At 50.8% G+C, this 12,145-nt stretch overlaps 1 protein-coding gene across 1 annotated transcript in view; it reads right to left on the bottom strand.

The window, feature by feature from the left end:
- The window catches only part of adgrl2a (adhesion G protein-coupled receptor L2a), a 325,186-nt gene that overhangs the window by 262,368 nt on the left and 50,673 nt on the right, over positions 1-12,145 (bottom strand). The window lies entirely within an intron of this gene.

Here is a 12,145-nt window from a genome sequence, read left to right on the forward strand (position 1 = left end):
TCTATCCAGCTCTCTCTTGAATGCATTCAGAGAATTGGCCTCCACTGCCTTCTGAGGCAGAGAATTCCACAGATTCACAACCCTCTGGGTGAAAATGTTTTTCCTCATCTCCGTTCTAAATGGCCTACCCCTTATTCTTAAACTGTGGCCCCTGGTTCTGGACTCCCCCAACATTGGGAACATGTTTCCTGCCTCTAACATGTTCAATCCCTTAATAACCTTATATGTTTCGTCGGCCATCGATCGCCCGTTCACACCAGTTCTATGGCATCCCATTTTTGCATCCACTCCCTTACACACGAGGGGGCATTTTTACAGAAAAGAAAATTAAAACCAAGGTTCACTAGGTTAATTCCCGGAATGGCGGGACTGTCATATGTTGAAAGACTGGAGCGACTAGGCTTGTATACACTGGAATTTAGAAGGATGAGAGGGGATCTTATCGAAACGTACACGGTTATTAAGGGGTTGGACACGTTAGAGGCAGGAAACATGTTCCCAATGTTGGGGGAGTCCAGAATCAGGGGCCACAGTTTAAGAATAAGGGGTAGGCTATTTAGAACTGAGATGAGGAAAAACATTTTCACCCAGAGAGTTGTGAATCTGTGGAATTCTCTGCCTCTGAAGGCAGTGGAGGCCGATTCACTGGATGCTTTCAAGAGAGAGTTAGATCGAGCTCTTAAAGATAGCGGAGTCAGGGGGATATGGGGAAAAGGCAGGAACGGGGGGTACTGATTGTGGATGATCAGCCACGATCACAGTGAATGGCGGTGCTGGCTCGAAGGGCCAAATGGCCTCCTCCTGCACCTATTGTCTATTGTAAAACTACAAACACAGTACGTCTTTGGGATGTGGGAGGAAACTGGAGCTCCTGGTAGAATCCCACGCGGTCACAGCACGAACGTGCAAACTACACACACACACCCCCCCACACACCACCTGAGGTGGGACTCGCACAGGTTTGTAGGTCAATTGGCTTCTGTAGGGCCTGTTTCCGCGCGGTATCTCTGAAAACTAATACTAAACTGCAACAGGAGAGCCAGCAAGGCTCGAACGTGGAGTGGAGTTTTGGATGTATGTAGATAACAAAGCCAACAGAAGATTTGATTCCAGCTTGAAAACATCGTTCCTCTAACAAGGTGCCCAGAAACTGAACACAATAGGTCATAAGGTCATAAGTGATAGAAGTGGAATTAGGCCATTCGAACCATCAAGTCTACTCGGCCATTCAATCGTGGCTGAACTATCTCTACTAAGGTTGCCTCACTCCCAAATAAGGGACAAGCTGACATCACCGCCCCGCACCCCACGTGACCTCACCGCCCCGCGCCCCACGTGACCTCACCCAGCCAGCGGACACGCACTCCCGCTCCACCAATGGCGGCCGCCCGGCCATGGATGCGGGTTGCTACGCAACCTCGGTTAGGCAGCGCCCGGGCCTCCGGACCTACACTGTCTGGGCCTACTGTCTGGATCTACACTGTCCGGGCCTACACTGTCCGGGCCTACACTGTCCGGGCCTACACTGTCCTGACCTTCACTGTCCTGGCCTACACTGTCGGGCCTACAGTGTCCGGGCCTACACTGTCCGGGCCTACACTGTCCTGACCTTCACTGTCCGGGCCTACACTGTCCGGGCCTACACTGTCCGGGCCTACACTGTCCTGGCCTACACTGTCCGGATCTACACTGTCCGGACCTACACAGTCCGGGCCTGCACTGTCCTGGCCTGCACTGTCCTGGCCTGCACTGTCCTGGCCTGCACTGTCCGGACCTGCACTGTCCGGGCCTACACTGTCCGGGCCTACACTGTCCGGGCCTACACTGTCCGGGCCTACACTGTCCGGGCCTACACTGTCCGGGCCTACACTGTCCAGATCTACACTGTCCGGGCCTACACTGTCCGGGCCTACACTGTCCGGGCCTACACTGTCCAGATCTACACTGTCCGGGCCTACACTGTCTGGGCCTACACTGTCCGGGCCTACACTGACCGGGCCTACACTGTCCAGACCTACACTGTCCAGGCCTACACTGTCCGGGCCTACACTGTCCGGGACTGCAGCCCCCCCCCGGCCTAGAGTGTCCAGGCTGACAGGGCCTAATACGGGACAAGGGTCGTCCTGTGCGGGACAAACCACTTTAGCCCAAAATATGGGATGTCCCGGCTAATACGGGACAGTTGGCAACCCTAATCTCTACCCACTAACCCCATTCTCCTGCCTTCTCCCCATAACCCCTGACACCCGCACTGATCAAGAATCTATCTATCTCTGCCTTAAAAATATCCACTGACTTGGCCTCCACAGCCGTCTGTGGCAAAGAATTCCACAGATTCACCACCCTCTGACTAAAGAAATTCCTCCTCATCTCCTTCTTAAAGGGACGTCCTTTAATTCCGAGGCTGTGCCTTCTGGTCCGAGACTCCCCCACTAGCGGAAACATCCTCTCCACATCCACTCTATCCGGGCCTTTCACTGTTCGATAGTCTAAATGCAGCCTCCCCAGACTGAATCCAGGGTCGTTAATACTTTATTTGGATGCCACGTGTGTGTGTTTGTGTGTGTGTGTGTACAGTGCAGAGCAATCTGAATATTGATTTATTGCAAGCTTTGATTAATGGGTTGCTGGATCTGAGGCAGTCATCTGGGGTAGCAGAGATTACAATTTCAGATGCTATTGATTACATGCCATATTTTGGTGCCAGGGCTAGGGGGGGGGGGGGGGGGGCACTGGTTAGAGGGGAGGGAGGTGCAGATTACTCCATAATCTGATTGCATTTTTTTTTGCCGTTGGTTGACAAAATAATGGATGCATCACAGCTTGGTTTGGGAACAGCTCCATCCAAGACCGCAAGAAATCGCAGAGAATCACAGAGAAATCGCAGCCCAGACCATCGCACAGACCGACCTCCCTTCCATCGACTCCATCTACACCTCACGCTGCCTCGGCAAGGCCAGCAGCACAATCAAGGACCAGTCTCACCCCGGCCACTCCCTCTTCTCCCCTCTCCCATCGGGCAAAAGGTACAGAAGTGTGAAAACGCACACCTCCAGATTCAGGGACAGTTTCTTCCCAGCTGTTATCAGGCAACTGAACCATCCTACCACAACCAGAGAGCAATGCTGAACTACTATCTACCTCATTGGTGACCCTCGGACTATCCTTGATCGGACTTTGCTGGCTTTACCTTGCACTAAACGTTATTCCCTTTATCATGTATCTGCACACTGTGGACGGCTCGATTGTAATCATGTATTGTCTTTCCGCTGACTGGTTAACACGCAACAGAAGCTTTTCACTGTACCTCGGTACACGTGACAATAAACGGAACTGAGCAGATGAGGGAAGATTTTGAACGCCTTCTGAAACAAGGCTTGAACTGCATTTTAATAGTTGGAGCTGGCAGTGAAATCAATGGTGGTATTGCCTCTGTGGTATTGTACAGTGCCGGTTAATGTTGCATCTTTTGAGATAAAGGCTTTCTTGATGTGTTTTATCTGTCTTGTACGCACAGTACTTGTACACACTATTCCCAACTTCACTGCAATATTAACACAACACTGTGCAGAGTTACATGGAGTTAACTTTCTGCTGAGTCTACTGAGACGATTTCTTCTCAATGTAACAACAAGGAACTGCAGATGCTTGCTTTATACCAAAGCTAGACACAAAGTGCTGGAGTAACTCAGAGGGTCAGGCAGCATCTCTGGAGAACTGGTCACTCCCTCTTCTCCCCTCTCCCATCGGGCAAAAGGTACAGAAGTGTGAAAACGCACACCTCCAGATTCAGGGACAGTTTCTTCCCAGCTGTTATCAGGCAACTGAACCATCCTACCACAACCAGAGAGCAGTGCTGAACTACTATCTACCTCATTGGTGACCCTCGGACTATCCTTGATCAGACTTTGCTGGCTTTACCTTGCATTAAACGTCATTCCCTTATCATGTACAGTATCTATACACTGTGGACGGCTCGATTGTAATCGTGTATTGTCTTTCCGCTGACTGGTTAGCACGCAACAAAAGCTTTTCACTGTACCTCGGTGCACGTAACAATAAACTCAACAGATAGGTGACATTTTGGCTCGGGACCCTTATTCAAATTAAAACGTACAAGCCTGTCCCACTGAGTTCCTCCAGCAATTTGTATCTGTCTTCGGTGCAAAGCAACACCTGCAGTTCCATCCTGTACAACAATTCCTCTGTACATTAATGGACTTGCCATTAATTGTATATTTTCCCTTTACATTTGAGGTCTGGATCAATCTGAAGAAGGGTCCCGACCTGAAACCTCATTTATCCATGATCCCGACTACGGGCGCCTGGCCTCCGGGCCTACACTGTCCGGGACTGTTCAGAGTGTCTCTGAGGATCATTCAGTGCTTCTACTCTGGGACAGTAGAGTCCAGTGACCAGTGGGGTACCGCAAGGTTCGGTGCTGGGACCCCAGCTATTTACGATATACATTAATGACTTAGACGAAGGGATTAAAAGTACCATTAGCAAATTTGCAGATGATACTAAGCTGGGGGGTAGTGTGAATTGTGAGGAAGATGCAATAAGGCTGCAGGGTGACTTGGACAGGTTGTGTGAGTGGGCGGATATACATGGCAGATGCAGTTTAATGTAGATAAGTGTGAGGTTATTCACTTTGGAAGTAAGAATAGAAAGGCAGATTATTATCTGAATGGTGTCAAGTTAGGAGGAGGGGGAGTTCAACGAGATCTGGGTGTCCTAGTGCATCAGTCAATGAAAGGAAGCATGCAGGTACAGCAGGCAGTGAAGAAAGCCAATGGAATGTTGGCCTTCGTAACAAGAGGAGTTGAGTATAGGAGCAAAGAGGTCCTTCTACAGTTGTACCGGGCCCTGGTGAGACCGCACCTGGAGTACTGTGTGCAGTTTTGGTCTCCAAATTTGAGGAAGGATATTCTTGCTATGGAGGGCGTGCAGCGTAGGTTCACTAGGTTAATTCCCGGAATGGCGGGACTGTCGTATGTTGAAAGGCTGGAGCGATTGGGCTTGTATACACTGGAATTTAGAAGGATGAGGGGGGATCTTATTGAAACATATAAGATAATTAGGGGATTGGACACATTAGAGGCAGATAACATGTTCCCAATGTTGGGGGAGTCTAGAACACGGGGCCACAGTTTGAGAATAAGGGGTAGGCCATTTAGAACGGAGATGAGGAAGAACTTTTTCAGTCAGAGGGTGGTGAAGGTGTGGAATTCTCTGCCTCAGAAGGCAGTGGAGGCCAGTTCGTTGGATGCTTTCAAGAGAGAGCTGGATAGAGCTCTTAAGGATAGCGGAGTGAGGGGGTATGGGGAGAAGGCAGGAACGGGGTACTGATTGAGAGTGATCAGCCATGATCGCATTGAATGGCGGTGCTGGCTCGAAGGGCTGAATGGCCTACTCCTGCACCTATTGTCTATTGTCTATTGTCTATTGATTCAACTCAGACTTGTGATAAATGAGATGTCAAAGCAAAACAAAAAATACCACAACAATAGAAAGACACAAAATGCTGGAGTACCTCAGCGGGACAGGCAGCATCTCTGGACAGAAGGAATGGGTGACGTTTCGGGTCGAGATCTTTTTAGTTTGGAGATACAGCGAGGAAACTGGCCCTTTCGGCCCACCGGGTCCGCGCCGACCAACGATACATTAACACTATCCTACACCCACTAGGGACAGTTTTTACATTTACCAAGCCAATTAACCTACAAACCCGCACGTCTTTGGAGCGTGGGAGCAAACCGCCAAGATCCAGGGGTGAAAACCCACGCAGGTCACGGGGAGAACGTACATACTCCGTACAGACAGCACCCGTAGTCGGGATGGAACCCATTCCTTCTCTCCCGAGATGCTGCCTTGTCCCGCTGAGTTACTCCAGCATTTTGTGATATCCTCTGCCTACACGTGATCCGTCTGTCCCCAACATGACGCCAAGCTCAAGAAGGCGAGGCGCAGCACGGTGGCGCAGCGGGTAGAGTTGGTGCCTCACTGCGACAGAGTCCCGGGTTCGATCCTGACTGCGGATGCTATCTGTACTGATGCACCTAGTTTCTGGCCCTGCTACCAATGTTCCCAATCCCGCGCCGAGCTTTCATAATTGTGAATGTCCGTCTCGGATTTCCGTCTCGGATCGCAGGTCGATCAACCACGGCCCAAGTCTCGCGACTTGCAAACATGCAAACATGTAAATGCGGAGCTGGGGGTAGACTACTTGGGCCTCGTGCATGCCTCGCCATTCGCTAAGACCGTGGTTGATCGACCTGCGATCTCAGACCCGCATTCCTGAGAGACCTCACTCACCTGTCACCTCCTTCCTTATCAAGATTCTCAATCTCTGCCTTAAAAGCATTTGAACACTCGAGCCCCACTGCCCTTGGTCGAAGAGACTTCTTTCTCAAAGACTCACTGTAGGAAGGAACCGCGCGGATGCTGGTTTAAACCGAAGGTAGACACAAAAATGCTGGAGTAACTCAGCGGGACAGGCAGCATCTCCGGAGAGAAGGAATGGGTGACGTTTCGGGTCGAGACCCTTCCTCGGACACATCTGACATTTTTAGTTCAGTTTAGTTTAGAGATAGAGCGCGGAAACAGGCCCTTTGTCCCACTACGTCCGCACCGACCAGCGATCCCCGCACACTAACACTATCCTACACACGCTATGCAGGGACAATTTACATTTACACCATGCCAATTAACCTACAAACCCGCACGTCTTTGGAGTGTGGGAGGAAACCGAAGATCTCAGAGAAAACCCACGCAGGTCACGGGGAGAACGTGCAAACTCCGTACAGACAGCGCCCGTAGTCGGGATGGAACCCGGGACTCTGGCGCTGTGAGTCAGCAGCTCTACCCCTATGTCACCACGTTATTCACGTCATTCCCTTGATCAATAATAAACAATAAGTGCAGGAGGAGGCCATTCGGCCCTTCGAGCCAGCACCGCTATTCAATGTGATCATGGATGATCGTCCACAATTAGTTCCCTGTTCCTGCCTTCTCCCCATACCCCTTGACTCCACTATCCTTAAGAGCTCTATCTAGCTCTCTCTTGAATGCATTCAGAGAATTGGCCTCCACTGCCTTCTGAGGCAGAGAATTCCACAGATTCACAACTCTCTGACTGAAAAACTTTTTCCTCATCTCAGTTCTAAATGGCCTACCCCTTATTCTTAAACTGTGGCCCCTGGTTCTGGACTCCCCCAACATTGGGAACATGTTTCCTGCCTCTAACGTGTCCAACCCCTTAATAATCTTATACGTTTCGATAAGATCTCCTCTCATCCTTCTAACATGCATCTATCCAGACGCGGTGGACGGCTCGATTGTAACCCTGTAAGGCTGGTAGGCACGCAACAAAAGCTTTTAACCGTGCCTCGGTGCACGTGACAATAAACTAAACTCAAGCTGCCTCCCGCTACCCTGGAATTAATTTCCTAAATCTCCTCCATGAGGCTTCATGCTTCGATCATCCTTTCTGGAAATGTGTTCCAGCTCCACACCGTGCTTGTGTGGAGAATGTTTGCCTTTGAACATTCCTCCGAGCCTCTGCCAAGTAGTTTAAGTTTACACCCCCTAGTTTTCAATCTGACTGCTCACGGAGATAGTTCCTGCCTGCTCACCCTCTCAGAAGTGGCGCAGCGGTAGTGTTGCTGCCTCACAGCGCCAGAGACCCAGGTTCGATCCCGACTATGGGCGCTGTCTGCAGGGAGTTTGTACGTTCTCCCCGTGACCTGCGTGGGTTTTCTCCGGGAACTTCGGTTTCCTCCCACACTCCAAAGACGTGCAGGTTTGTAGATTAATTATCATATCATATCTATACAGCCGGAAACAGGCCTTTTCGGCCCTCCAAGTCCGTGCCGCCCAGCGATCCCCTTACATTAACACTATCCTACACCCACCAGGGACAATTTTTACATTTACCCAGCCAATTAACCTACATACCTGTACGTCTTTGGAGTGTGGGAGGAAACCGAAGATCTCGGAGAAAACCCACGCAGGTCACGGGGAGAACGTACAAACTCCTTACAGTGCAGCACCCGTAGTCAGGATCGAATTGGCTTGGTAAGACTGTAAATGTTCCCTAGTGTGTTTCGGATAGTGTTAGTGGGCCGAAGGGCCTGCTTCCGCGCTGTATATCTATAAACTAAACTAAGATAAACTGAGACGGGGTTGAGTGGGAGAGACAGATCAGCCATGATTGACTGACGGAGTAGACATGATGGGGGCTGAATGGCCGGATTCTGCTCCCACAACTTATGAACTTGTGAAGGTTTCCCAAACTCCAGCCCACTGTTACAAGCCTGAGTTTAGTTTCGTTTTAGTTTAGAGATACAGCACGGAAACAGGCCCTTTCGGCCCACCGGGTCCGCGCCGACCAGCGATCCCCGCACACTAACACCATCCTACACACACCAGGGGCAATGTTTTTTTACATTTACACCATGCCAATTAACCTACAAACCTGCACGTCTTTGGAGTGCGGGAGGAAACCGAAGATCTCGGAGAAAACCCACGCAGGTCACGGGGAGAAAGAACAAACTCCGTGCAGACAGTACCCGTAGTCGGGATGGAACCCGGGTCTCCGGCTCTGCATTCGCTGTAAGGCGGCAACTCTACCGCTGCGCCACCGTGACCGGCCAAAATGGCCTAATTCTGCTCCTACAACTAGTGAACTTTTCCCAAACTGCGGCCAACTCCTTTTGCCAAGAACGAACAGCACGACATGTGTTGAGGTTGAGATCTTCTGGTCCTCATTGATCGAGGAGCCCTTGATCAATCTGCCCTTTGTGGAGTGAGAAGGACAAGCACAGAGAGAGGGTGAAGCCACCAGTGTACGCTGCCTCGCAGCGTGACATAGGAAAGTGAGTGTGTGTGAATGAGTGTGCAGCTAGCTACAGGGAACAAATAATCACCCTCAACCTCGAAACATCACCTGCGGTTTTAGACCGATATGGGCCAAGTTTAGTTTAGTTCAAAGGTAGACACAAAGTGCTGTGAAAACTCAGCGGGACAGGCAGCATCTCTGGAGAGAAGGAATGGGTGACGATTCGAGTCGTGACACTTCAGATTAGTTTAGTTCAGTTTAGTTTAGAGATACAGCGAGTGTGAGTGAATGAGTGTGAGCGTGAGTGTCTGTGTGTGTGTGCGAGAGCGAGTGTGTTAGTGAGTGTGAGTGTGTCTGTGTGCGTGCGTGCGAGCCCGTGTCGGTGTGCGTGTCTGTGTGTGTGTGCGTGTGTGCCCGTGTCTGTGTGTGTGTGCGTACCTGCGTGTGCGTGCATGTGTGAGTGTCCGTATGTGTGTGTATGCTTGTCCGTGTGTGTGTGTGTGTGTGCCGGCGTGTCCGTGTGTGTGCGTGCGTGTGTGCGTGTCGGTGTCTGCGTGTGTGCGTGCATGTGTGAGTGTCCGTGTATGTGTGCGTGTCCGTGTGTGTGTTCTGGTGTGTGTGTGCGTGCGTGTGTGTGTCTTTGTGTGCGTGTGTGCGTCTGTGTATGTGTGTGCGTGTCCGTGTGTGCGTGCTTGTGTCTGTGTGTGTGCGTACTTGTGTGTGCGTGCGCGTGTCAGTGTGCTGGCGTGTCCGTGCGTGTCCGTGTGTGCGTGCCCATGTCCGTGTGCGTGTCCATGTGTGTGTGTGCGCGGGGGGGAAGGGGGGCTTGTCAGCTGTGACTCAGGCTCGCTGCAGGCTATGAAGACCCTGCCTGTATCGACTCACACATGAAGACTGGCCTCTCGGGTGAAACATAATCCAAAAGGCAGGGGAGAGGGGGGGGGGGGGTGTGGTGGGGGGAACAGTGCTTGTCAAAAGGCAAAGGCTGTCTTGCATTAAACTGTATTAAAAAAAAACCACACAGCTGCTGGAGATTTGCAAAAGCTGAAAAAAACCCCCAGTCCAATCACCCAATAGCCAAACATTAGTAATGCAAATGGATCGCAATGTGTTCCGAGACCCTCTGGTCTCTGGTGTTATAAAATGCCCACGCAATGTGAAACACGGTGCGCACTGCGCTAGAGTGTGGAGTAAAGATGTTATGTAGCTAGGTACACGGAACAAATAATCACCCTCAAACCCAAAACATCACCTGCAGTATTTACAGGGATATGGGCCAAAGGCAGGCAAGTTTAGTTTAGTCCAAAATGCTGGAGTAACTCAGCGGGACAGGCAGCATCTCTGGAGAGAAGGTAATGGGTGACGATTCGGGTCGTGACCCTTCAGATTAGTTTAGCTCAGTTCAGTTTAGAGATATAGCACGGAAACAGGCCCTTCGGCCCACCGAGTCCGCACCGACCAGCGATCCCCGCACACGAACACCATCCCACGCACGTTGGGGATAATTTTACATTTCAACCAAACCAATTAACTGCAAACCTGCACGTGTTTGGAGGAAACCGAAGATCTCGGAGAAAACCCACGCAGGTCACGGGGAGAGAACGTGCAAACTCCGCACAGGCAGCGCCCGTAGTCGGGATGGAACTCGGGTCTCTGGCGCCGTGAGGCGGCAACTCTACCGCTGCGCCACCAAATTGGACTAGCTAAGATGGGGCCACAAGGAACTGCAGACGCTGGTCTACGAAAAAAAAAAGATGCAAAGTGTTGGGAGTATTGCAGCATTGCAATGAGAGTCCTCGAGTCTGTGACCAGAGGGCACAGGGTAAAAGGACGGACCTTTCGGAAGGAGAAGAGGAGGAACTACTTTAGTCAGAGGGTGGTGAATCTGTGGAATCTGTTGCCACAGCAGGGTGTGGAGGGTATTTTTAAAGCGGAGATTGATAGATTCTTGATTAGTACGGGTGTCGTGGGTTATGGGGAGAAGGCAGGAGAATGGGGTTAGGAGGGAGAGATAGATCAGCCGTGATTGAATGGCGGAGTGGACTTAATGGGACGAATGTCCTAATTCTGCTCCAATCATCTTATGATTTTGTGGTTCAGGCGACCGGTTATTTTTCATTGGCAGTGGCCATCTGGTGAAGTTATTAGTCTGGAGACTCCACCAGTGGTGTGTAGTGTGAACGGAGTGTGTGGTCAGGACTGGATCCAAGCCCCAGTGTGCCTGTAAATTCCCCGCTTCCCTTTAAACCCCTGCATCGTTCATCATACTACTGTGCAACCTGTCAGAAGTAATGAAATGAAAGTATGTTGGAGTATGAAGATCGACAGCAATGTGCTGGAGCAACTCAGGCGGGTCGGGCGGCATCCCTGGAGACAGAACAATGGGAGGGGTTTCTGGGGCAGGATCTCCAACATCTCTGGAGAACATGGGAAAGCTTTTGTTGCACGCTGATATGCCAGCGGAAAGACAATGCACGATCTCGACCCGAAACGTCACCCGTTCCTTCTCTCCAGAGAGGCTGCCTGTCCCGCTGAGATACTCCAGCATTTTGTGTCTTATCTTCCATACATGATAACAATTATCATGTACACACGATATCAATTGCAATTGAAGGAGTGCCATTGGACCTACACTCAGCGTAGGTCCACCAGGTTGATTCCCGGGAATGGCGGGACTGTCGTACATTGAAAGACTGAAGCGACTGGGCTTGTACAATCTGGAATTTAGAAGGATGAGAGGGGATCTTATCGAAACATGTAAGATTATTAAGGGATTGGACACGCTAGAGGCAGGAAACATGTTCCCGATGTTGGGGAAGTCCAGAACCAGGGGCCACAGTTTAAGAATAAGGGGTAGGCCATTTAGAATGGAGATGAGGAAGAACTTTTTCACTCAGAGGGCTGTGGAATTCTCTGCCTCAGAAGGCAGTGGAGGCCAATTCTCTGGATGCTTTCAAGAGGGAGTTAGATAGAGCTCTTAATGATATCAGTCAGGGGATATGGGGAAATGGCAGGAACTGGCAGGAACCTCAATGGGGTTAGGAGGGAGAGATAGATCAGCCATGATTGAATGGCAGAGTGGGCTCGATGGGACGAATGGCCTCCTCCTGCACCTATTGTCTATTGTCATAATTATGCCATTCGCAATGAGGCGGGGGGGGGGAGGGGGCGGTGAGGGGAAGGGGGGGGGGGGGAGAAAGTTGGATGGGGACAGGACACAGTCCGGCAAGGCATTCTTGGATAGATTGACACAAAAAGCTGGAGTAACTCAGTGGGTCAGGCAGTATCTCTGGAGGGAAGGTA

Source organism: Rhinoraja longicauda, chromosome 11 (assembly GCF_053455715.1).
Source record: "Rhinoraja longicauda isolate Sanriku21f chromosome 11, sRhiLon1.1, whole genome shotgun sequence".
Taxonomy (NCBI): Eukaryota; Metazoa; Chordata; class Chondrichthyes; order Rajiformes; family Arhynchobatidae; genus Rhinoraja; species Rhinoraja longicauda.